This window comes from Hyaena hyaena, unplaced genomic scaffold, assembly GCF_003009895.1.
Source record: "Hyaena hyaena isolate Hyena2069 unplaced genomic scaffold, ASM300989v1 scaffold_1637, whole genome shotgun sequence".
In the NCBI taxonomy this organism is placed as follows: domain Eukaryota; kingdom Metazoa; phylum Chordata; class Mammalia; order Carnivora; family Hyaenidae; genus Hyaena; species Hyaena hyaena.
In genome coordinates, this window is record NW_024082270.1 from 178,848 (window position 1) to 205,996 (window position 27,149).

General features: G+C 35.2%; 1 long non-coding RNA gene across 2 annotated transcripts; it reads right to left on the bottom strand.

The window, feature by feature from the left end:
- Positions 1 to 763: 763 nt before the first annotated feature.
- LOC120226248 lies at positions 764 to 27,129 on the bottom strand. Of its 2 annotated transcripts, XR_005526980.1 has the most exons (4): positions 22,960 to 27,129; positions 16,379 to 16,473; positions 11,419 to 11,480; positions 764 to 1,577 (listed from the first exon to the last, which is right to left on the bottom strand). It is a non-coding gene; the product is annotated as an uncharacterized LOC120226248 (long non-coding RNA). The 2 variants fall into 2 exon arrangements; XR_005526979.1 differs by lacking the exon at positions 16,379 to 16,473.
- Positions 27,130 to 27,149: the final 20 nt, after the last annotated feature.

The window sequence follows — 27,149 nt, forward strand, 5'->3', positions numbered from 1 at the left end:
AGAATGTACACCTTTGCGAAGGGATATCATTCCAATTCTGTATAATGCTATTTTTTTAATAGTTTATTTATTTTTGAGACAAAGAGAGACAGAGAATGAGTGGGGGAGGGGCAGAGAGAGAGAGGGAGAAACAGAATCCAAAACAGGCTCCAGGCTCCGAGCTGTCAGCCCAGAGCCCGATGCGGGGCTCAAATCTACAAATCATTGAGATCATTACCTGAGTCGAAGTTGGACGCTTAACCAACTGAGCCACCCAGGTGCCCTGTATAATGCTGTTTTAACTATTAGCATGATTCTGAGTGTTAAGCATACCAAGCATTGAATTCTGAAGATATAATATCTCCATTTATTCAAACCTCACTGGATTGGACCTTGAACTGGGTATAATTCTTTCCCTTTTAGCAAAATTGAAGTTAGATACAAATGCTTTTCTTTTTCTTTTCCCACCACAGAATAGAAAATCTGATGTAGTTAATGTCTGGTATCAACTATGACTTTAAGAAACATTTTCTTGTCAGGTTTTTGACAGAAACTTAATTAGTGTCTGTCCACTGAGAGAGAATATATGTGAGGGAGTACTTGCTTAGAAGATTTCCATCTTGTGGTAAATCTGATAGGAAACAACTCAAATATAAACCATTGCAATGACAAGGAAAACAACTCTAAATAACATTTCTACTTATATTTAATTTTTCAGTGAGAGACAAGAAACCTAAAAATGAAAATGTAACTGCTTACTAGCAAAATACAGTTTTCAGGCAGTTTTTGAAAAGAATCAACAAAAGTAAGATATTACTACGTTTTGATAGAAGTAGATCACCTTTAATGCATAAATGAAAAAAAAGACAAATTGATCTTATTTTAAAAGACAGACAGAAGAAAAAGATGGAGGAGACCCAGGGAAATAAGTGAGATTGACATGTGATGGTAATGGAAAAGCCCCTGGGTTGAGAGTCAGCAGAACTAAATACTGGTTTCAGGTCTGCTGCTATGTAGCTATTTGATTTTAGGCAAAGTGACCACCTCTCTTGGATTCAATTTCTCCTTTTGCTCCATGGGGGCCCTAACACCTGATATTTCTTCTGCTTTTGGCTTCTATGAATCCATAAGATGAAATCACATAGGTGAAAACATTTTTATGAATACAAAGCTCTATTCAAGGGCCAGGGGTTATTCTGACTGATGAAATTTCTTACCTGAAGAGGAGACCAGGGGCAGATTTCACAGCTGTTACGGACAGGCGTGGAGAGTCGGTGTGTCGCTGCAGCATGTGCACCCCATGCCCCAGGCTGGGCCTCGCAGCATGAGCAGCCTCACACTTCAGCGCCGCCCGAGGGACAGGCAGCGACGGCTGGGTGCCGGGAAGCCTTCTCAGCACCGCACACAGGGTGGAACAGACGTGCGGCAAACCCCAGATCTTGTAACCCTTTCTTGAAAGCAGACAATCTCCTTAGCAGAATTCTACTTCCTTTAGCCTCTGAAAAGACCAAAGAGCTTCCAGGTGTCCTCACAGATTGCTCTCTTCAACCGGCCTTTGTAGCCTTTGTATCAGCAGCCCCATAGATTAGGACTTCATTCTACAGGGAAAAACAATGAACATGTCACAATCAGTTGTCATTTACCAGTGTTCACACACACACACACACACACACACACACACACACACCCTTCATCATCTGAGAATGCTGAGCTCACAGTGCAGTCTGGGAAGGTTGAAGAGGTGACAAAATAAAGAGTTTTGAGGCAATTTTCTGTTTCACTTCATTTCCCTAAGCTCTTCTTTTTTCCCCTATGGCTTTTTATTTATTTATTTTTAAATGCTTTTATTTATTTGTGTGTGAGAGAGAGAGACAGCACGAGCAGGGGAGGGTCAGAGAGAGAGGGAGATACAGAATCTGAAGCAGGCTCCAGGCTCTGAACTGTCAGCACAGAGCCCGATGCAGGGCTCAAACCCATGAACCGTGAGGTCATGGCCTGAGCCAAAGTCGAACGCTTAACTGACTGAGCCACCCATGCGCCCCACCCCCTGCCATGGCTTTTTAAAAGATATTTTTTAAGGATGGCTTGAGGAAGATGGCAGAGTGTGAGGACCCTAAACTTACCTTGCCACATGGATACAACTATGTAACACCCACATCAGTGTAAATAATCCAGAAAAGGGTATAAAGTATGACACAATATACCTAAACCATTGTGGGGCAGGGGGAGGAGGGAAGGAGTAGAATAAAAATTTAGGTGCTTTTAGAATGAATTCAAAGTTAAATTACCATCAACTTAATATGGACTGTTATATGCACAAGATGTTACATACAAACCTAATTGTAACCATAAATCAAAAAACTGGTAATAAATATGCAAACATTTTTTTAAAAAAAGAAACCCAAGTATATCACTAAAGAAAACCAGAAAACCATGAGAGAACAGAGCAAGAGAAGAAAGAATCAGAGAAGAACTATAAGAACAACCATAAAAAAAGTAACAAAATGGCATAGGTGCATACTTAAAATTACTTTGAATGTAAATGGACTAAATGCTCCAATCAAAAGGTGTAGGGTAATAAAATAAGTAAGTAAAACTCTTCTATATACTGTCTACATGAGGCTCTTTTAAGACCTGAAGACACATGGAGATTGAAAGTGAAGGGATGGAAAAACATTTATCATACAAATGGAAGTGAAAACAGCTGGGGTAGCAATACTTATATCAGTCAGAGGAGACTTTAAAATAAAGACTGTAACATATAATCATAATGGAGACAATCCAACAAGATGATACAATTGTAAATATTTATGTACCAAATATGAAAGCACCCAAATACATAAAGCAGCTAATAAGAAACATAAAGGAAGAAATAGATAGTAACACAATAATAGTAGGAGACTTTAACATCGCACTAACATCAATAGACAGATCATACAAACAGGAAATCAACCAGGAAACAGTGCCTTTGAAGGACACATTGAACCAGATGTATCTAATAGGTATATTCAGAACATTCCATCCTAAAACAGCAGAATACATACTTTTTTCAAGTGTACATGCAAAATTCTCCAGAATAGAACACATGTTAAGCCACAAAACAAGTCTCAACAAATTCAAAAAGATCAAAGTCTTAGCATGCATCTTTTCTGACCACAACACAATGACACCAGAAATTGTCCAAGGGAAAAAATCTGGACAGAGTACAAATGCATGAAGGATAAATAACATGCTACTAAACAATGAATTGATAAACCAAGAAATCAAAAGAAAATTTAAAAAAATACATGGAGGGAAATGAAAATGAAAACACAATGGTCCAAAATCTTTAGTATACAGCCAAAGCAGTTCTAAGGCTGTATTTATAGCAATACAGGCCTATTCTAGGAAGCAAGAAACATCTCAAACACTCTAACCTCACACCTAAAGGTGCTAGAAAAAAGAACAAACAAAATCCCTAACCAGGAGAAGGAAGGAAATAATAAGGAATAAAGCAGAAATAAACAAATTAGAACCCAAAAACCAATAAGGGCACCTGAGTGGCTCAGTCAGTTAAGAGTCCTACTCTTGGTTTTGGTTCAGGTCGTGCTCTCATGGTTTGTGAGTTCAAGCACCAAGTTGGGCTCTTCACTGACAGTGTACAGCTTGCTTGGGATTCTCTCTCTCTGCCTCTTTCCCCACTTGTGCTGTCTCTGTTTCTCTTAACATAAATAAACTTTAAAGTTTTTTTAAATAGTAAAAAGCAATAAAAGTACTTTTTAACTTTTTTTAAAAAGTAAAAATCAATAGAACAGGTCAATAAACCCTGGAGCTGGTTCTTTGAAAAGATCAACAACACTGATAAACCTTTAGCCTTACTTATAAACAAACAAACAAATAGGAGAGGACTCAAACAAAATCAGAAATGGAAGAGAAGAAATAATGACACCACAAAAAGACAAAGAATTGTAAGAAAATATTATGAAAAATTATATGCCAACAAACTAAACAGCCTAGAAGAAATAAACAAATTTCAAGAAACATATAACCCCTCCCCCAAATTGAATCAGGAAGAGATAGACAATTAGACAAATAACCAGCAATGAATTGAATCAGTAATCACAGAACTCCTAACAAACAAAAATTCAGGACCTGATGGTTTCACAGGTGACTTCTACCAAACATTTAAAGAAGAGTTAATATCTATTCTTCTTAAATCATTCCAAAAAATGGAATAAGAAAGCTTCCAAATTTATTCTATGAAGCCAGCATTACCCTGATGCCCAAACCAGATAAAGTTGCCACAAAAAAGAGAACCACAGGCCAACATCTTTGATGAAATGGATGAAAAAAATCCTCAACAAAATATTAGCAAACTGAATCCAACAATACATTAAAAAAATAACTCACCAAGATCAAGTGGGATTTATTCCCAGGATGCAAGGGTGTTTCAGTATTGGTAAGCCAATCATGATCTATCACATCAACAAGAGAGAGGGTAGAAACCATATGACTTTTTCTTTTCTTTTCTTTTCTTTTCTTTTCTCTTCTTTTTTCTTTTCTTTCTTTCCTTCCTTCCTTCCTTCCTTCCTTCCTTCCTTTCTCTTTCTTCTCCTTCTTTTTTTTTTAAGTAGGCTTTATGCCCAGTGCAGAGCGCAATGTGCACCCTGAACTCATGACCCTGAGATCCAGACCTGAGCTGAGATCAAGAATATATGCTTAACCAACTGAGTCACCCAGGTGCCCCCATATAATTATTTCAATAAATGCAGAAAAAGCATTTGACAAAGTACAACATCCATTCATGATAACAACAAAGGTTTAGAGGTAACATGCCTCAACATAATAAAGGCTATAGATGAAAAACCCACAGCTAATATGATACTCAAAGGTGAAAAACTAAGAACTTTTCTCTAAGATCAGGAATGAGACAAGGATATCCACTCTCACCACTTTTATTCAATATAGTAATAGAAGCACTAGCCACAGCAATCAGACAAGAAAAGGAAATAAAAGGCACCCAAATTGGTAAGAAAGAAGTAAAACTTTCACTATTTGCTGATGACATGATAGTATATGTAGAAAACCCTCAAGACTCTACCAAAAACTACTACTAGAGAAATTAAGGAAATTTATGGTCCCACTTAAAATTGCATCAAAATAATAAAGTACCTAGGAATAAACTTAACCAAAGAGGTAAAAGAACTGCACACTGAAAACAATAAAACACTGATGAATGAAACTGAAGATACACAAATGGAAAGATATTTTATACTCATAAATGGAAGAACAAATATTGCAAAATGTCAATACTACCCAAAGCAATCTACAGATTTAATGAAATCTCTATCTAAATAACAACATTTTTCACAGAACTGGAATAATCCTAACATTTGTATGGAACCATAAAAGATTCCAAATAGCCAAAGCAATCTTGAAAAAAAAAAAGAAAAGAAAAGAACTAGAGGTATTACAACCCCAGATTTCAAGATACACTACAAAGTTGTAGTAATGAAAACAGGAGGATACTGGCAGAAAAACAGACACATCGATAAACGGAATAGAACAGAGAGCCCAGAAATACATCCATGATGATATGATCAATTAATCTTTGACAAAGGGGGTAAAAATATGCAATGGGGAAAAGTCAGTCTCTTCAACAAATGATGCTGGGAAAACTGGACAGCTACATGCAAAAGAATGAAACTGGACCACTTTATTACAGCATATACAAAAGTAAACTCAAAATGAACCAAGGGCCATAAAAATCCTAGAAGAAAGCACAGGCAGTAATTACTTTGACATCAGCTGTAGCAACATTTTTCTAGACATGTCTCATGAAGCAAGGGAAACAAAGCAAAAATAACTACTGGGACTACATCAAAATTAAAAAGCCTCTGCAGAGAGAAGGAAACTCAATAAAACGAAAACACAACCAACTGAATGGGAGAGGATATATCCAAATGATGTATCAAGAAAGGGGCTAATATCCAAAATATATAAAGAACTTATACAACTCAACATCAAAAAACAAATAACCTAACTAAAAATGGACAGAAGACATAAACAGACATTTCTCTAAAGCAGGCCTAGAAAGGGCCAATAGACACGAGAAAAGATGCTCAACATCATTGATCATCAGAGAAATGCAAATCAAAACACAATGTTACCTCACACCTATCATAATGGCTAAAATAATAAGACACAACATAGTGGAAAATATGAACCCTTAAGCACAGTTGATGGGAATGCAAATTTGTGCAGCCACTGTGAAAAAGAGTGAGGAGGTTCCTTAAAAAATTAAAAATAGAATTACCATATGATCTAGTAATTCCTCTATTGGGCATGTACCCAAAGAATACAAAAACACTAATTCAAAAAGATATATGCACCTTGTTTTTAATGCAGCATTATTTACAACAGCTAAATTATGGAAACAACCCACGTGTCCATCAATAGATGAATGGATAAAGAGATAAATATAAATGGGATATTACTCAGCTATAAAAAAGAATGAAATCTCACCCTTTGCAACAGCATGGATTGATCTAGAGAGTATAATGCTAAGCAAAATAAGTCAAAAAAAGACAAACACCATATAATTTCACTATAATTTAAGAACCAAGCAAAGAAAAAAGAGACAAACGAAAAAACAGAATCTTAACTGTAGAAAACAAACTGGTGGTTACCAGAGGGTAGGTGGGTGGGAGGAATGGGTAAAAATAGGTGAAGGGGATTAAGAGTACACAGATTGTGATGAGCATTGAATAATGTACACAACTGTTGAACTATATTGTACATCGAAACTAATGTAACACTGTGTTAATTATACTGGAATTAAAAAGATACTTTTTATTTATTTACTCATTGACTAGGTAATAATTCTCATGATCAATTATCAAAATGATATTTTAAAAACTATTGAAAAGTTTACTACTCTATCTCCTGCACCCTAAAGAAAACCAGGCATTAGTTACTTCTGTATCAGTTCAGTGTTTCTTTGTATCCAAAAAAGCCTATGTGTGAGTATGTGTCTCATTTCTCTACTTCCCTACAGAAAATGTTGCAAACTAAATGCACTTGGGTGTCCTTTGTTCCCCAAACTTTTGTAACATAGTCTGCTATGTAGGCAGTCTGTAATGTTCAGGTCACATGATTCCATTTATAGTAGGCAGAAAAAGCCAAGTCTGATTCAAAGAAAAGGTTATTCCCTTCTGAGGAGGAAATTAAATCCTATGTAACAATTTTGATTTTGAAGTAAATTTTGGTGCTGTGGCACCGTCCTGACCCTAAAGCAATAATCTCATCTCCCTGACTTGGAACATTCCGTTGGCATTTGATGTCCTTAACATCCCAAGGTATTCATCACATAAAAGCACTTCAAAAGTTTTTGTTGAATTCAGTTAAATTTAAGAAGAAACTGGCTACTTTGCTTATTTATCTTTTACTTATTTTTTTTTAATGAGAGGATAAGTAGCTTTAATCTTAAAACAAAGTAATAAAAAGCTGGAGAGAAGACAGAAACTATAAAAATGAATGTCTGCTTTCCATCTATCCATCCATCTATTCAGTCAACAAGCTTCAGTCAAATAGCTTCTGCTATAATTCTTCAGCAATTATATCAGGCTCTGGGGATATAGCAATAAAAACAAAACCAAGTTCATTCCAGTTTGATGCCTATATTCTAGTCCCTGGCACATTCTGTCACCCCAAACATGTATCTAATAACTTCATCCAGATTATTGCTTGCTTCTACTCCAGTCCTTGCTTCTACTCATCTACCCTTTAGCCTATACTCAAAATAGCAGCCAGACTTGTTCTGTTAAAAACGTAGATCATCAGATCAGGGCATTCATGGTGAAGATTCTCTAATAGGTTCTCTTCTCCTTCGAGTAAAAACCAAAGTCCTTACAATACCACAAGGCCTACATGCTCTAGCTCCTTTACTTCTTAGTGAAGCCACATAGTAATACATTAGAATATAGTATCATGATAGGAAAGACCATAAAAAAGTTAAACAGAGTAATATGTGGCAGTGTTTATCTTTCCAGTGAACAATATTAGGTACTTAGTATATGCAGACAGATTACTGTTTAAACTTCAAGTAGGAGAGCAGTTAAGCAAACACTAAATACAGGCATTGGCTTAAATAACTGCAGATTTCCTTTCACAAATGCATACTTATATTTAAGGCACATGAGTAGGAATACATGGTTTTGTTATTTTTGCTGAACCATTGTCCTATCTAGCCATTAGCCAGTGAGAGAATAAGCCAGAAATCACAGCAGAAAAAGAATTAATTGAAAATGGTAGACCTAGGCAAGGCTAAATTAAAGATGTTCAATTCTTTCTTTTGGCATTTGCCACAATTCAGAGACAGTCACAAATATAATATATAATAAAATGATTAAAAAAATAGTTATTTCCTTCCATATAACTTTCAGCAGAACAAATTATACTGCTAAAATTCATGAACAATATATGAAAAAAAAAAAACCTTTCAAATTCTTGAAGGTAAGTACTTCAAACCATTCATCACGTCTTTATTCCAAACTCTTCATACATGCTGTAGTCAAACTGTAGACACCCAAAAATATCTATTGACTGAATGAATCAAAAATGGACAAATGTAAATCTTTGTTATGTATTTCTTAGTAGAAAGAAAATGAAGAATCAGTGTCACCTAGGATATTTTTAACCTTATGTTTAGAACAAGAAACTATTTTTCCCCTTTGGAATTCCTTTTTGTTACATATGTTTAATCTGTGTGTTAGTCGCAATGAAACAGCATGTGTAGCAGAAAGAACGAGACAATCCTGAGCTCATATCATGACGTCATGTTTACTGGGTGAGTGCCCTTATGTGAGTTATGTCTATGTTTTCTTCAATCTATAAAATTAGACTAGTACTACATGGTTCACAGAAACCTAGTGAGATTAAAGGAGATAATGTATGTATAAATTTCAGAGCCTTTGCCTTGCTGTCATTGGAATAGTCTTCTTTACCTATTCCCTTTAGCTATTTCCTTCTTCATATTCCGGATTCAATGCAAATATTTCCTTCTCCAAAATGCCCTTGTCTATTTCAAGTGCCCCCTTCGCTACCCCTCTCTGTCATATCACACTTTTAAATTTTTCTTCATAGCACTTAGTGTTACCTGAAATTGTCATATTCATTGACTGGGTTTTTTCTGTTTCTATTAGAATATAATTTCCCTGATACCAGGGACCTTGTCTACCTAGTTCACTGTTCAGCTCCCTGCTCTGAAAATAAACGCATTGAATCAATTAATAACAATTTCTAGACCACAGATATAATTCAAAAAATGTTAGTTTTGTCCCTCTTCCTGATGACAAGGTCAGTATTTGTCAGAGTCCCCATATAGCATAGGATCAATAAATATTTGGGAAAAAACCCAGGAGAAATTTCTGTACTATTAGAACCTCTAGATACATGCCTAACAATATGTCCTTTGGTATCCTGTATTAATTTTGATTTGCGCAAACTTGTTTAAATGACTTTTTAGTTCACACACACACACACACACACACACACACACACACAAATATTCTCTTCTGAATATGAACCCATATGGCATTCCCAACACCATCTCTATATAAAGTTGGATAATAATAGTGTCTCTTGAGGTTATAGACACATAATGTCTTCAGCCAAAAGTTCACTTCAGAAAGATCAGAGTTCGCTTCTTTATCATTGATGGTTTCTTAAGAGCAATGGCTAGTTTCTACAGGACTTTTCTTTTTCTTTTGCTAAGGACAGTGATTAAAAAAAAAAAAAAAAAAGGCTTTATTCCTGGACTTGATGAAACCGCCCAAGAAGTGAAGTGAGCAGGTAAAAGGGGGCCGACAGGGAAAGAAGCTGTTTATGGAGGTGTATCTTGCTCCATAACAGCATGCCTCGAAAGTGCGAGTGCTGCAGCCCTCTAATTCAGAATTTGTCCTGCAATATGAAACTTTACCTTATAAATAACTAGAAGTCACTTCACTACTTACGAATGTTTTATTTATATCTGGTAGTGTAAAGTACTTGTGCTGTTTCTTCAGAGGATCACAGTAAAATCAACACGCTTTATAAAATTGATAACTAATGTCCACACAAGGAACAAGAAATAATACAAAGCTCAGATAGGGCTAATTTGTATTATGAAGGTGGAATGAATCCTGGGTAAGAGTTTTTGACAAGTCTTTGCTCTACATGATCATTTACTCTCCAGTCACAATTATATTTAGTCCTTTTATTGCCCATCTATCCGGGTAAACTTGAGGCTAATTGTTTTCTAATCCTAAAGGCCCTAAATTACATGTTTCAAAAAAAACAAAAAACTCCCTGAAAAACAACAACCTATAAATGCATTTCAAATTCAGTTTTTTTCAAAGAGGAACCACTGTTGGTTATACAGAACTGTTTTAGAACATGAATTGCCATCTCCTGGGAGGGGTCTGGTAGAAATTTGGGGAAAATGCAACCACTATTTTCCCAAAGCATCCAAACCATGGCAGACTGAGCAGAGCATCACCCTGGAGCAGCCTTCCTCATATTGAATCATGGCTCTGTGACTTACTAGTTGTGTGACTTTGTAAGCTACTGAATCCTTTTGTTCTTCAATTTGTTCATCTGTAAAATGCACATAATATGGAATTGCATCTACTTCATATAATTGTCTCCAATAGTTCTTGTGAGAATTAAATTAGTTAATCATGGAGAGCTCACAGAACAGTACCTGGCATGCAGTAAAATCCAATAATTTGTATTTAATGATGGTAATAAGCTTCTCCAGTGCTGGAGCCAGAATAATCAAAAGTAATGGATGGAAGAAACCTCAGTCTAAATACTTCCTTCCTCTGTGATTGACAAGCTGATATGATATGAACAAAGGACTCCTGCTGGTCATTCTTCCTGCCTGAGTGGAGAAATCTGGCTGCAGTAGGAGAGAGTAAATTAACAGGCAAAGAGAAATAGAGATTGGGGGAAAGAAATGATGAGGCCTGGTCCTAACCCTGAGGTTCTAGGGAAGGCTCAGATTCTTAAAGTTCTTTCTTTGATCTTCCAATAAACTCCTTTGTGTTTTACTTTGTTTTTGCTTAAGTCTGCATTTTTTTTTTTTAATTACTTACAACTAATAGATTCTCACTGGAACATGGAAATAAGTAAAGTAATGGATGGGGGCACCTAGCTGGCTCAGTCAGTTAAGCATCTGACTTCAGCTCAGGTCATGATCACACGGTTTGTGAGTTCAAGCCCCATGTTGGGCTCTGTGCTAACAGCTCAGAGCTGGCAGCCTGCTTCAGATTCTGTGTCTCCCTCTCTCTCTGCCCCTCCCCTGCTCATGCTCTGTCTTTCTCTCTCTCAAAAATAAATAAAATATTTTTAAATATATTAAAAATAAAAGTTAAAAAAAAAAAAGTAATGGATGAAATGGGCAGAGGATCACATACTCACTTAAGTTTTGCCAGTCTCTTAGGCTTCAGTGTAGCTCCAGATTTCACTTCCACAGGCCTTTCCTTTAAAAGAAAAAAAAAAAAGTTTATTTATTTTTGAGAGAGAGAGGGGGAGAGAAAGACAGAGTACAAGCAGGGAAGGGCCAGAGAGAGGGGGAGACACAGAATCTGAAGCAGGTTCTGAGCTGCCAGCACAGAGCCCGATGCAGGGCTCAAACCCACAAACTGTGAGATCATGACCTCAGCCAAAGTCTGATGCTTAACCAACTGAGCCACCCAGGTGCCCCTCCACAAAGCCTTTTCTTGAGGGTCCTTTGATATTGGCTTCAGGGACAGAAGAATAGTATTGAATGAACTCAGTAAAGTAGGAAGGGAAAAAAACAGAGAAAACATATTGGTAGTCTAAGACTCTATGATAAAGGAATGTTTCCTGTTTTTGTTTTCCAAATATGTGGTTTTGGAATTCTGAAAATAGTTCTAAGAAAGGGGACTCCAAAATATTTAGAACATAGATTAATCATTTCAATAAAGGTAGACCCACAAGAAACCAGATATTTACATATCTATCTCTCTATATAGATGTATATACATGTAACATCATCTATTTATCTGTCATCTATCTATCCATCCATCCATCATCTATCTATCTATCTATCTATCTATCTATCTATCTATCTATCTATCTATCTGAATGTATGTAACATCAGCTATTTATTAAGAAGGTCAGTGTAATGAACATTTATATATTCCAAGAGAAAAATCTGGGGTTCTGGTGACAGTTGCAATTTACTCTTTTAGAACAAAATTTCAGACATTGCTGATTTTATATATTTTTAATACTTGAGAAATTTAAAATCACATAATTCAATGTTATATTGAATGTTATATATAGCACAATCTTAGCTAAATGTCTAAAAATGTCTAATGAGTTTCAATCCATGAACCAAAAAAATGTGAATTGATAATGAAAGGTTTAGAATACATAAGGTATATATTATAAAAATTAAGTACTTAATATCAGAGAAGTAAGCTAAAAATTGCCAAATTTGGGAGCAGAAGAGAGTGGAGGGGTGCCTGGGAGGCTCAGTTGGTGAAGCAACTGACTCTTGATTTTGGCTTAGGTCATGATCTCAGTTTGTGAGTTCAAACACTGTATCTGTCTGGCTCCACCAGCTGTCAGTGTGGAGCCTGCTTGAGATTCTCTCTCTTCCTCTCTCTCTCTGCCCCTCCCCTGCTCATATTTTCTCTCTCTCTCTTTTTCTGTCTAAATAAATAAATAAATAAACTTAAAAAAAAAAGGCAGTACAAACTTTTGCTTGTTTAACCTAGAAATAACTTGGTGTTTAATATCAGTTATAATTACAAACAAATCAATATTTTTACAAAGACAGTTACATAGCAGTATATAAATCAGTTACCCCAAAATCCATCCAAAGAAATTGCAAATTCTTCCCTTTCTTCGTCTAAGCCCTTTGGCAGTACTCTTCCATAGTGACTCTGGCTTAGCTCTGATTTTTGCTTTGTCCAATGAAACAGTAGCAAATATAAAACAAGAAGAGACTTGGGAGACCTAGGTGGCTTCATTGGTTAAGCGTCTGACTTTGGCTCAAATTATGATCTCACAGTTTGTGGGTTTGAGCCATGCATCGGGCTTTGTGCTGACAGCCTGAGCACAGAATTGGAGCCTGCTTTGGGTTCTGTGCCTCCTTCTCTCCAACTCGTGCCCACTCTCTTGTTCAAAGATAAACATTTAAAAAGAATTTAAACATTAAAAAAACCCCACAACAATAAGCAGAGACTGAAAATTGCCTGTGCATTGTGACTTGCCCTTTCTTGTAGCTCTGACAATGCTACCATGTGAAGAAGCACAAGCCAGCCTGCTGGAGACATGCGGCCCAGTCCTGCTGACAACCCCAGTGAACAGTTAATTACCTTCTTTGTCAGAATGGTTTAACTGAAGTGAGTCTAGCTGAGACCAGTAGACAATCATGCAGTTGAGTCCACTCTACCCTGCTGACTTATTCAGAATCATGAGCTATATAAATAGTTGTTTTAACTATTATGACTTTATTGAATTTTACATTATGTTTTGATCTATAAGATTGAATAAAAAGATCTTGATAATGAATGTAGAATTTTATAGAATTGCTTAATAAAGATCATAACTTCCTATTATATCATGCATGGGTTAAATTATTGTGATTTCAGTCACCTTTTTTAGAAGTACAAGAACGTCTTATTAAGTATTTAGGAACTGTCTACTTTAATTGCCAAGGTGGTTAACATAAATGAAAAACTGCACGCCCAAAGATGAGTGAACTGTTATTTTTTGTTGGAACACCATTATGGGAAGATAGCATACAATAACAGCCTATTTATTTATGTAAAAACAAAAAGCAAACAAAACTTTCCTCCCTCATCACCAGTAAATATAACAGCAAAAAGATTACATTCACATTTAAGCAATAAAAGATCATTATGCATACAAATGAGAACAGAATTAATGCTGCATTGTTACCATTATTTGACATGCCTTGATTTGCAAAGGAAAAAAAAAATAAGTATGCTGGCCCACTATTTAAAAAGTATCAATGTAACAGCAAATATATAATATTCAAACCAAACCTCAGTGACTAGACCTTCAACACATCTCCAGAGAGAGCTGTGAAACTGGCTACCTGAAAAATTTATCAATGTAATTGAATGACAAAAGGTACTATTTTATTTTTTTAATTAAACTTTTTAATGTTTTATTTACTTCTGAGAGAGGGAGAGAGATAGCATGGGCAGGGGAGGGTCAGAGAGAGAGGGATACAGATTCTGAAGCAGGCTCCAGGCTCTGAGCTTGCTGTCAGCACAGTGCCCTACGGAGCTCAAACCCACAAACCGTGAGATTATGACCTGAGCCGAAGTCAGATGCTTAACTGACTGAGCCACCCAGGTGCCCCAAAAGATACTGTTTTAAAATGGGGTAAATGACATGAGAAACATGGGTTGCAAATATAACTGCTGATGTTGCAAAGAGCAATGGCTTATCTGTAGCCTCAATGTCCTTTCCACTATGCATTTACATACAAGAATATTTTAATTTTAAATAGTATTGGGCAGACATTCACTAGCGATTATGTGTCAAATGTTTTATATCATTGTAAATCGCCAAACTGATTATATAACTAATTCTAATCATCAAAGACACAAGATTTTCTTTTAATAGCTACTACCCAAGTTTATTTAGAACATTACTTATTTCCAAATAAGTGGTAAATATGTTTCTAAAGGATACATATGCAGATATATATTTCAAAATAAATATTTCAACATTTATACAAAAAGAATATTCTAGGTGTTAATAATATTAATATTATCAATAATATTAATATTGCTATAAATTAAATTTCTGCTAGGGAATCTTATATATTACTTTTATTTTAAGGTAGGGAGGCATTCTACTAAAAAACTATACTGGCCTCTAAGTATCTAGTTGAATCTCAGATAAAAGATAAGGAAATGAAAATTCCATAGAATGTTGCCAGATTTAAATCTGACTAGAGTTCTATATTTAAAAGTTTGGCATCCTTAGGCATCTAGTTATTCATATTTATTCAAGCAGTCAGTCAAAAACAATTTATTGCATATTTGCTGTTTAAGTAGATGACATTTGTGAATACAACAGACACAGCCCTTGACTACATGAAGCTCATACTAGTTTAGTAAGGAATAAAGACAAGGAAGCTGTCAACTTCCATGTGATAATGGCTATGAGAAAATAGAAAAATATTCAGTAACGAAGAGAGAAATGTCACAGAAGCCTTCCTGAATATCTTCTCTTCTATCTTCTCATTTGATACTAAATGATGCATATTTTCATAGCAATGAAGAATCTCACGCACTTAGCAAATAACTATTGATTACTCCTGTAATTATGTTTTTTATGGGGCTCTAAGGGAAAAAAAATTGGAAAGTAGTCACATGTACCCGTCTAAATTTATTATAAAATGTTATAGTATAAAATATTACAATAAAATGTTTCTGCTGGTTATAAAGAATGGTATGCTCCTATACTCGGTGAATCCATGGATATTCTTATGACAGCAGCTCTAACAGGACAGTTTCTGCATAAAGTTGGTGCTTCGTGTGACTTATGTTCTTAATGTAACCAAACCTGTGTAGGCCGTAATTGATTGGACCAGCAATTGGTATGAGAGTCAAAGGAGATTATTTATGGATTGTACTGAGTGAGTTGTAGTATGGTTTAGAGGGAAAGCCTGCTTATTCTGTACCTTGTGAGTGGGAGTGAAAGCAGACTCATCCGATTAGAACTGCTGCCGGGTTTGGTGTAGGGAAGGAGACAGAGGGCCAAAAGAAATGGGGAGTACTTTGAACTTGGTTATCTCCAATGACACCGAGCTGCTGACAAACTTCTCCACGATGTTTGCTATACATTCCAGATTTACAAGCTCTGGGACTCACAGTGACAGATGACATAGATGGGGAGATGATATCGCCTCCTAATTTATGTTTATCCACTGTGACTCCCCTCATCTCTTCCTTGCATCATTAAAAAGCTCAACTAATGTAATTGTAAAGAATGGAACATTTTCTAGAACATCAAACTACTGTTTTTAGAAGACAACAAGCTCATTAACTGTAATAATTAGCAAGTATCCCAGAAATCACAAAATCGTTCCCCAAATCCATGTATTTTTAAAGAAACAAATTCCATTTTAAATAATGTCAAAAGCCACTCCACAACACTCCTGCAGAGGGTAATGATTCAATCACCTAATGCTATTTAACATTACACAAAACATATAATGAAAGTTAATTAAACCATTTGGAACACCGCCTGAGTCACACATTTAATAACTAATACATATCCCTTACATGGTGTGTGATTACAGCTACCAGATCATTTTCATGTGTATTTCCTTTTCTCATTTGATCTTGGCAGGCTCACCTACCTAATATCACATAACATGTTGAAGGCAGTCAGGACTTGAATCCAGGTCGTCTGATGCCAGCCTGAATGTTCTATATTTTACAGGTGTTTTACTACCTTAGACAAAAGACAATTGATCAGAACTTAATGTATACTAAATAGGAAATTGGTTTATTTTTATTTTATTCAATCATTTTCTCTTATTTGTTAGAGGGGAGTTATTTTGATAATTAAAAAATAGAGTTATAAATTAGAATATTTTCAATTCTAATTTTGACCGTGATCAGTTTATCCTTACCAAATATTAAGCCAAAATTACCAAACCATTAAGAAACATGAAGGCCAAGTTTGATCTGAATTTTCTTCTTCGATTCTTGCCAATTAATTGTCATAATGAGATACTTTTCTTCCAAAAACTACCATTATTTCAATTTGATAAGAATTTGCAAATGGAAGAAAATTGTGTTAGGAAGAAAGTAAAATTATACTAATCCCTTAAACTCTAATGATAAATATTTAACTGGGAGTTTACTAAGAAAATAACAGATGGGGCACCTGTATGGCAAAGTCGGTTAAGCATCTAACTTCAGCTCACGTCATCATCTCGTGGTTCATGAGTTTGAGCCCCACGTCAAGCTCTGTTCTGACAGCGCAGTGTCTGGAGCCTGCTTGGGATTGTGTGCCCTCTCTTTCTGCCCCTCCCTTGCTCATACTCTCCCTCCCTCTCAAAAATAAACATTAAAAAGGAAAAAAAAAAAAAAGGAAATAACAGAATACATCCAGAGATTCAAAGATCTCATGATAATAAATTTATCATCTTCCAAACTGAATTCTTTATCTCTTAAGACTGAGAAAATACCATTAGATGATAAATTGCCCATGGAAGTTTTCATATATACATATATATGGAAAAACTAACATAAAGAGCGAGCCACTATCATGTCAAACATTATAAATCACGGGAGACCCATAAATAGTTTATCAAGTCACATATCACTGAAAACTATTTGGAGACTTGCAGAAATTTTAAGTTGCATTTATTTCAGCTAAAATGAATGATTATTTAAAACATTCACTTCCTATGTTACTCATATAGCATTACAAAAACAATTACTTCGCTTTCTTCCCTTATCAAGTAACCAGCTCTATAGCACAGCTGTCAGAGAATGGCTGACTCTTTGTGTAATGGCCAGATAGAAGGGAAACAAGAATTTCCCATCAACAAAAGCTTTTGGGAAACATATAGATGATAGATAGATAGATAGATAGATAGATAGATATAATAAATTTCACAGGAATTAAAACTGTATTTATAAGTTCCAGGTTTGAATGGTATTCCAAATGAAAAGTAGAAAGTATAAAGTTTCTCACATATTCTTAATAATGAGGAATGGAATGCAGTTGTAATGATCTGATTTACGTTTGCACTGGTCACATTTCCAAAATGCCCCCTGACAAAAATAGCTAACATTGCCTAAACCCAAGCGTATGTAAACAGTGTCTTTTAAAGGATAATGAAAAAATCATTAGTATTTGTAACATTATATAGGTAAATAAAATGGTATAAAGTTCCTGTTACACTGACTGGAAAAGATGTCCAAGACTGCCACCTTCAGTGCAATTGAGGATAATGCATTATAAAAAAAAGATTAGCAAAAAGGGGATTAAAAATTGTCCAGTAATCCCCACTAAAATATTAACATTACTCTGAATTTCAATTGTGCAAACAGAGATCAGTATGGTCTTTCAACCCAGATCCTATTATATTCTTTCTTTTCACATCAGCATTTTGTATGCATTCCATAAGAAATGAGCCACCTAAATAAAGTATTTGTTTTAAAGTTTATTTATTTTGAGAGAGATGCAGCACAAGTGGGGGAGGGACTGAGAGAGAGAGAGAGAGAGAGAGAGAGAATCCCAAGCAGGCTCTGCACTGTCAGCACAGAGCCAGACGTGGGGCTGGATGGAACTCATGAATCGCAAGATCATCTCCTGAGCCAAAGTTGGATGCTTAACTGACTGAGCCACTCAGGTGCCCCCTGAATAAATTATTTTAATAAAGAAATTCTAGGAGTCAATAATACATGAAGAAATGTTTCCTCTCTGGGCTACCCTTTCTTGTTGGCCCTTCCTCTTTCTTCAGTCTTCTTATTTCACTCTCTTCCTTCTTTTCCTAACAATGTTCCTAAAGTTCTCATGCCTATAATCCCCAGAAGTACTTGCACATATGTAAACAGGCAGTGAGGGGGGTGGGGAGGAGAGGGGGGGTGGTGATGGCTGGAGGCCTGGAGCAGACACACATAGATATTCTCATACGATACTAAAACATCAGTGCCCGATTAGCCTTAACGTCTAATTTTCCCCTGCATTATATCAAAAAGGGACAAAGTCTTATGACGAAGGCATAGATTCTAGGTGGGTTAATTAAAAACTGATCTCCTAGAACTGAAGGGTCTCCCCTGCTTATGGATGTCCCTAATCCATAGGGCCTCCTTACACCCCTGTAACTTTGCAGTACATTTGGTCATCCAGTCAGTCAGTCATAAGACCAACCACGTACACAGGCATCACTTAAGGTTAACATTCCAAGTCAGGCCAGGTTTCTTAACCTATATTTGGTTCTTTCACCATAATTTTAGAGACTGACAGATTGTAAAAGAAAAAAATTGCACTAAACAGGGGCGCCTGGGTGGCTCCGTCAGTTAAGTGTCCGATTTCGGCTCAGGTCATGATTTCATGGTTCGTGGGTTAGAGCCCTGTGTCAGGCTCTATGCTGACAGCCAGCTCAGAGCGTGGAGCCTGTTTCAGATTCTGTGTCTCCCTCTCTCACTGACCCTCCCCTGCTCACGCTGTCTCTCTCAGAAATAAATAAAACTTTAAAAAAAATTTTGTTTTTAATTGCACTGAACAGTACTCACTGAGAAACACTAATAGGTACCTGTTTCCTCCCGAGAAAGCTAAATCTCTCCTCTTGGCTTCAAAACTTTTCAGGCCAAATGTTTTAGGGTGCCTCCGTCAACCCTTCATGTTTTATTAAGAATGCCATTCTCCCTAGTCTCTGTACCATGTATAACAGGATCTAAGGAGGGACTACAGAGCAATTCCCTTCCTCTTCATCTTCTGGACATCCTTTCTCAAATGATAGCTATTTTTCTTCCAGTCCTGCATATCATAGGGTCTGCTTGTAGCTTGTGTTTTCTTTGCTCCTTGTTGCAAATCAAACATTGTTCTTTTTCTACCTGTATTCTTTTCTACCTATTTTCTACATAAAAATAACCTCAACTCCCCTTTGAAGGACAGGCTGTCAGATTATACAAGTTTGGAGTTAGTATAATACTTTGCATAAAAGGGCAAGTGGTCCTGGGGCCACACTTCCTAAATTTGCAAGGTTTCAACTTCCTGTACCTCACTTTCCTCATCACTAAAATGGGGAAAATAGCATTTGCCTCATATTACGAGGCTTAAATAAATTAATCCATATTTAAGACTTAGGCCAGTGCCTGGTACATAGCAAGCATTCCATTAATATTGGTCAGTTATCATTACCTACTACTGAAGTGCGTTAGTTTTACTATTCAACTTCTGTCCATGCCCCTTTATGCTGCCTGGAATGTTTTTCACAGTGTCTTTATCGGTCCCCATCAAGTATAGTCTCAAATGCTAATTTTTCCATAAAATATTTCTTTGTCCTTTCAGACAGATATAATTTCTACTTCCAAGTAAACTCCCTAGTTTTCTACTCCTACTTATATTATACTTCGCATTAGTTACCTCCAATTAAAACATGAGTTCCTCTTATCTGGAATAGGTTAGTCTCTTTCAGGTTTTTGATATCATTGGGGACCTTCAAATAGCTGTTAGATTTAATTTCAAATTTTATAATTTACTATATTAAGAGACCATATTCAAAATCTGTAACTGCCCCCACCAATTTTTAGAAACTCTTTTTAAGTTCTTCAAAGCAAAATTAACACCCCAACTTCTTTATCCATAAACAGAAACATTATGTATACAAAGACTATACATAATACATGACAACTATAATCAAGACAGAATTCCTGGGCAGGCAATGGCAGAGGAACATTTATCTTATTGACTCTTCTGTAGATTGATAAACTTAAAAAGATCTATTTATAAAAGCACTGAAGAGCAAACAGAAGCAGGCAGGAACTGGATAGGATTTGATAATTGGAACATCTCGCTGGGTGAGATCCATGTTTGTATGACTTTTTCTGAGCCCAGGAAGCTGCAACATCACTGGCTTGAGAGATGTGGGTGGTGTTTAAGGTGGCTATAAATTAAAAAGGGAAATCCTGGAAGGAGGGGCAGGTAAAGAAGGAACACCCAAACCTGTATCTGGCTGGCATATAAGTGGGGGAAAACTCTTAAGAAGCCCAAAGGAAAGCAAGAGCTGAAACACATAGCAGGGATCTCTTCTTACCAAAAGGGATCAAAATCCGGGGTTTGAGTCCTGCCACATTAAAGGACCTTGGAAAACAACTCTGGGACTAACAATGAAACCCAAACCTCTACAAGTTCAAAGTGATCGTCCAGTATTTAACTGCCTTCCATTACTATGAGAATAAAAGGAAGATTACATACTTAAATAAGTATATAAGTATATATATAAGTATATAAGCCCTCATTACAGATGCTTACAAATACTATTCAGTTCCGGGGCGCCTGGGTGGCTCGATCGTTTAAGCGTCCACCTTCAGCCTAGGTCATGATCTCACCATTCCTGAGTTCGAGCCCTGTGCGGACAGCTTAGAGCCTGGAGCCTGTTTCAGATTCTGTGTCTCCCTCTCTTTCTCTGTTCCTCCCCCATTCACACTCTGTCTCTCTCAAAAACAAATAAACATTTAAAAAATGTATTATTCAGTTCTACTATTTCAACACTAATAAATGTAGGATTGGTGAATGGTAGACAAGGAAAACTAACAGTAGTACAAAGAGCCACCAGCATCAGGTTAGAATTAGAGAGCATGTTAAATAGAAACAATAAATTACAAAATATTATAAAACATGAATTTATTTACAAGCAAAGTGAAACCATGATATCTGAACAAACTTTTTAAAATGGAAAACAGAAGTCTTTTATTCTTATAAATAGATTTACTTAAAAATCAGTTTTAAATGACATAAACCACAATATAATTTTCAGAACAGTTATCTAACAAAATATAAAACTTAAAAGCATCTACAACATATATTTATAAATATTTTTTTTACAGATTAAGTTTTCCAGTCAAAATTTTTTTAAAAATTCCAAAGTATATAAAGTTTGACTGACAATTTGCTTCCAAATAGTAGTCCCTTTGGAGAAACTAAGTAATCATTTTCAAGCAACTATGCTCCTCCATTTGGTAGCTGGAATTATCTAATTAAAACAAAGGTCTTTATTTCAATGTCACTATGGCTAAGACTCTAATCCTGAGGGTTTTTTGTTTTGTTTTTTCCCTCCAGAAAATGGAAGGTAATAAGGTAGATGGAAGATTATGTACCTCTGGAACAGACAAATTAGTGGGGGCCTCATAATCCTGACTTATAAAATCAGGGAGTATAACTACATTCCTCAGGTTTATTTTTCTTTCTGATATTCTACGAATTTGAGGTTAGAATACATGCATTCTCCCTTCCCCCCATCAGATCACAGCAGTTAACATGGTTTCTAGAGTCAGCCTGCCTAGATGTGAATCCCTGCCAGCCAGTTATTTTCCAATCTTGGGATAAATATTTAATCTCCCTACACTCAGTTTCTTCCTGTATACAGCAGAGATACGAAAAACAGTACTGATCACACCAGGGTAGTTATGAGGCATAAATAACATGGGTAAAGCATTTATAACACTGGCCAATGCAATGAAATAGGAGTTTCCAAATTTTTCACCATCATCATTCACTGATTATGGGAAAAGATCTTGTCTATGCCATATGAAGTAAAGAACATCCTCTGGGAAGATATGCTAGTTTAAACCACCTAATACAGGCTTACAAAACCCAAAAATGATTGTTTCTTACATTTAGCTTAGCTTCACAGAATTTAGAAAATATTGTGAATAACATTATAATAAATAGACATGGATAAGTTATAAATTACTTTGTAGCTCAAAACTTAAAACTATAAAAAAAAATAAACTCAAGACTACTAAGCAAATTTAATTACTAGAACACTCAGAAATGTAGTACAATATCACCACCTAGTGGATACTGCATTTAAAAACATTTTATAGATCGTGCTTGCCCTATTTCTCATTAGGAGGAACATCCTTTTCCAATAGAAGCACATTCTCTTCACTAATGTAAAGGGGATTTAAAAAAATAGAAAACAAATTTAATACTATATTAGCATTACTCTTAAACATTACAGATAAAAATACCTCCTACTAAATTGTATATCTCAAATTTATTTCTAAAACAAGGTAACAGAATCAGAAGTACAATTTTTGTTCAGAAATTTAAAATACATTAAAGACAGCATGCAAGTCACCAGAAATACTTCACCATGACTTATCAATTAGTGAAAAAAATGTTAGTTGTAACAAACATGAATTTTAAATCACCGGGTTGTGAGGCATCTTAAAAACATTTTACTCTACTTACTATCTGAATCTCTTCTGAAGCATTCCTGATAAATAGAAATCTTGCATCCAGTGAGTGAGGGAATTTACTTTTTTCTGGATCCATTCCCCTACAGAGACTAAACAGACAATATATTTTTTATCAGTTGAAATCTGTTGGTCCTTGATATAAACTTCTGGGAATGAAGAATAGTCCAGTCCTTCTTCCAAATAATTATTCTTCAATTATGAGAGCCTATCAAACTGTAGACTCTCTAATTCTCCAAGTTAAACATCATCTCTACTCTTTTAGCCATTTCTCTTATAACTATTATCTGTTCGTGTTCTTTTAAACAGGTGCTAGCATTTAAAAAAAACGACTCCATCCAATACAAACAATAATATGCCATGAATGTTCTGGTTAACACATGGTAAAGACAGATGAACAGCTCTCCAGATTTTACTTCTCTTAATGAAAACCTTTCATAGTGAGGCAGAGCGTCACTTAAAAACTCACAGGCAGGGGAGTAAGGCCAAGCTATGTCCTTCAGTGACGATGCTGACTTTGGGTGATTTGCGTGGTCTGCCTCAGCTTTAGCTTCTCCAGTGGTCAAAGAGAAATCAGTATCCGCACCGTACAAATATGAGGAGGATCAAATGAGATGGTATTTATAAATCAGCCAGTGTAATGCCTTGAACACTGTAGGTGTTCAATAAATGACAGCAATTGTTTGTTACCATTACTTTTCTTCCCTCTCTTCCTCATTTTGTACATGCCTTCACACACCCAATACAGTTCAGCTGTATCACAAAAGTTTCAGTCAGTGAGCAAAAGATAAATACTATGCTTAATATTTATCCTCAGAAAAATGTCGTATTTCTTTTTGCCTGATGGTGATGTACTAGGCTCAAATTAACATTAAATTCATCAAGTGTCCATTTTTTAAAAAGCAAACTATAACAGTGTTATTGGATTTCTTCACTGTGGCAACATTTCTTTCTCTAGAAATAATTTTTAAATGTTAAAGATTTAGTATTTGGATCATGGATATATGTTAAAAATACATCATCTATACAATTTTATTATAATTTTCTTCCTCTCATTTAATATACTGGAAATATTTGTCTAATTGTCAACATTTAAATCATAAAAAGTACCCTAAATAAAAAATAACATTTATCCCTAAAGTACTAAAATGCAGTCTAACAAAAATAATACAAATTATGCGTAATTGGTTGAAATCCTTTTTCCCTTAAAAGTTTAATAAGCATCAGAAGTTTTACTGCTATTATATATTAATGGTTGACAGTTACTTATTTTAAATAAACAGGGATAAATTTGAAATCACATCCTATTATAATGACATATAACATATTTACAAGTAGATACAGATAGAAGTATTAAAATTATAGCAAATTAAAAAAAAACTAAAACTAAGGCAGAAAATAGTTTAGGAGGGCTTCCATTATGAAGCATGGGATTTATTTCCTAAAGTCAGCTTATGGTTACATAGTAGATCTTTTCTAGGACATTCACTTCATTCTATACTAAAAACTTCATTCCATATACATTTATTTGACACTGACTATATATTTAAGAACTTTATGGATATATGGAGGAGGCTGACTTAGTTCTGAAATTAGGCTAGACAGGTGACAGGCTAGAATAACTGGAGTTAGGACAAGTACTGTTTTCACTTGAAATGAGGTCAAATGCTTAAAACCACTTGCTTTATTGAGTCCAAAGTCACAAATACAGAAATCCTCATTTTCGTGTTAAATGCTTTTTCTACAAGCCCATGGTTTCTAGGTCATATTTAAATTTCCATTTGAAAAACCTTTCTCATATTACTTGCAAGATATTTCTTTCTTGTTTCACTAAAGGAAATTTTAACTGCCTCAGAGATTATAAATGCTCTCTAACCTAATCAACATGAATTCATTTTTCTATTTCAACATTTTACTTAAATGTTTATCTAAAATAAAGGTCCACTATTTAGGTGGTATAATAAAAGTAAGGATCTCTTTTCTTCTCCCCTCCTGTCTTCAGACGATTATAAAGACAAAAAAAATCAAGCACAGGGGCAGTTAAATTCAAACAAGAAATACACTACATTAAGCTATTTATCTATTAGAAATAAACTGCATTAAGCTACTTATATTAATGTACTTCATGACAGACTAAGCACATTCCAGAAATAACTTTAAGAAGAGGAAGAGTCCAGACAGCTAACGTAATTTCTCTTATCACAAAATGATATTCTATATTTAAACTCAGGAACACTGTACTTGCAAATAATTTAAAAACATAATCAGATACATTAAAAAGATTTCCAGGTATCTAACAAAAGAAAACATAAATAGTATGTGAGGAAACACAGCACACTGCTTACTAACACCATATAAAGGGAATACTCTGTATCTATGGAATTTCATGTTAGGTAAAAAAAGTTCAAAAAGATTTACTATAAGGCTTAGAAAATTTATGGACTAAATCTTTTTAGGACATTCTTTAAAATAATCCTACTTAAAGATTTTAACAATAATCACAAGGCTCCACAGGCTCTCCAGCTTATCAATACTTTTTTCTTTTAAATAATCACCTTTTAATCAAGAAATTCAATTTAATTTTTAAAAAATTCATGTCAAAATATGTATCCAATAACTCTTGAAAAATGTTCAAAACACAAATGCAACCTAAGATGTTTCTAAAAGGTATGCTCTATAGCACCCTTTAATTCACAGAATTCTTTTCTTTTATGCTTTATGGAAAACATGGAAGATCACCCTACTTCCTCTGAGTATGGATTTCCTCCAAAATGTCTCTTAAAATAGCAGGAATTCAACTCTTACAAACGAACTAGAACAGTGATTCCCCCAATCTATGGAGTGGAATGGTTTCCAGACTGGGTTAGAGGGGAAGTTTTTTCATCTCACCAATATTCCAAGTCACAAGAGCCTTGCATTAATAATACCAGGTAAGAAAGTTGTTTACTTTGACTTCCTGGAACTCAGATCTCCATTATAAGATAATTTGTTCTCTTATCTAATTACCAAAAAAAAAAAAAAAAAAAAAGTAAAAACATCTCTCAACAATCACTGTTACAACTAGAGAATCAATATACTTTCTAAGTAGTGAACAGAGTACAAGACTGCTCTATACTTATTACTCAAGACTATACCTGTAATTTTCACCTACACATTTTTATATTTGCAAATACAGAATATTTTCCAAATCTACCCATTGTTTAAAACCCAGAGAAAGCATAGTCTAACATTGAAGATAAAGTAATTTGTCCACAGTTATTTGTAAGTTTACAAATGTAAAATGATAGTAAAAGATAAATTCTATTCACAGTTCTAAGTTTGCATATCAAAGTAAACATGTCCAAGTAATACATTCCTGTAAAGGAATAACAACCAAATGAATTCACAGTAGACACAGAATTTAAAGACTCACACGAAAAATCCTATCCAGATAGTTGCTTCCTAATCTACAAAATAAGACTAGCTCAATGAATCTCTAAACTTCCTTTTACTTCTGTTTTGGATAATGGAATCAAATACCAAATCACCCTAATTTTTGTAACTATGTAATCTTGGAATCAGCTCTTAGTGAAGACATAATTTTATTTAAAATATCTCAGCAAAGAAATCATTTCCTACACATTTTATGAAGTTTATCCTAAAATATCCTTTGGTAACTTCAGTGGGTGAAAAGTATCCCACAAAAAGATGTCTATCTAAATGGAACTTATAAATGTGCCCTTATTTTTGTAAAAGGGTCACTGTAGATTAATTAAAGATCTTGGCATAAGACCATCCTGGATTCAGGTAAACCCTAACCCAATGACATTGTCCTTATGAGAGAGAGATCATGCGAAGCAGAGGTGGAGAGTGGAGTGACACATCTGTAAACCAAAGATTGCAGACAGCCACCAGAAGCTAGAAGCATGGGACAGATTCTCTCCCAGAGCCTCCAGAAAAAAACCAACCTGGCCACACCTTGATTTTAGACTTTTAATCTCCAGAAATGAGATATTTTTATAGCTACCAAGTTTGTGGTTATCTGTTATGGCAGCCAGAAGAATCTAATACTAATGTATTAGTAATGTATTTCTGAATGAAAATCCCTTTTAAAAGGTATTATCATCAACACAATTCATCTTTGGCCATCATATATTTCATATTAATAATCAGTGAAAGGGGGGTACCTGGCTGGCTTAGTCAGTA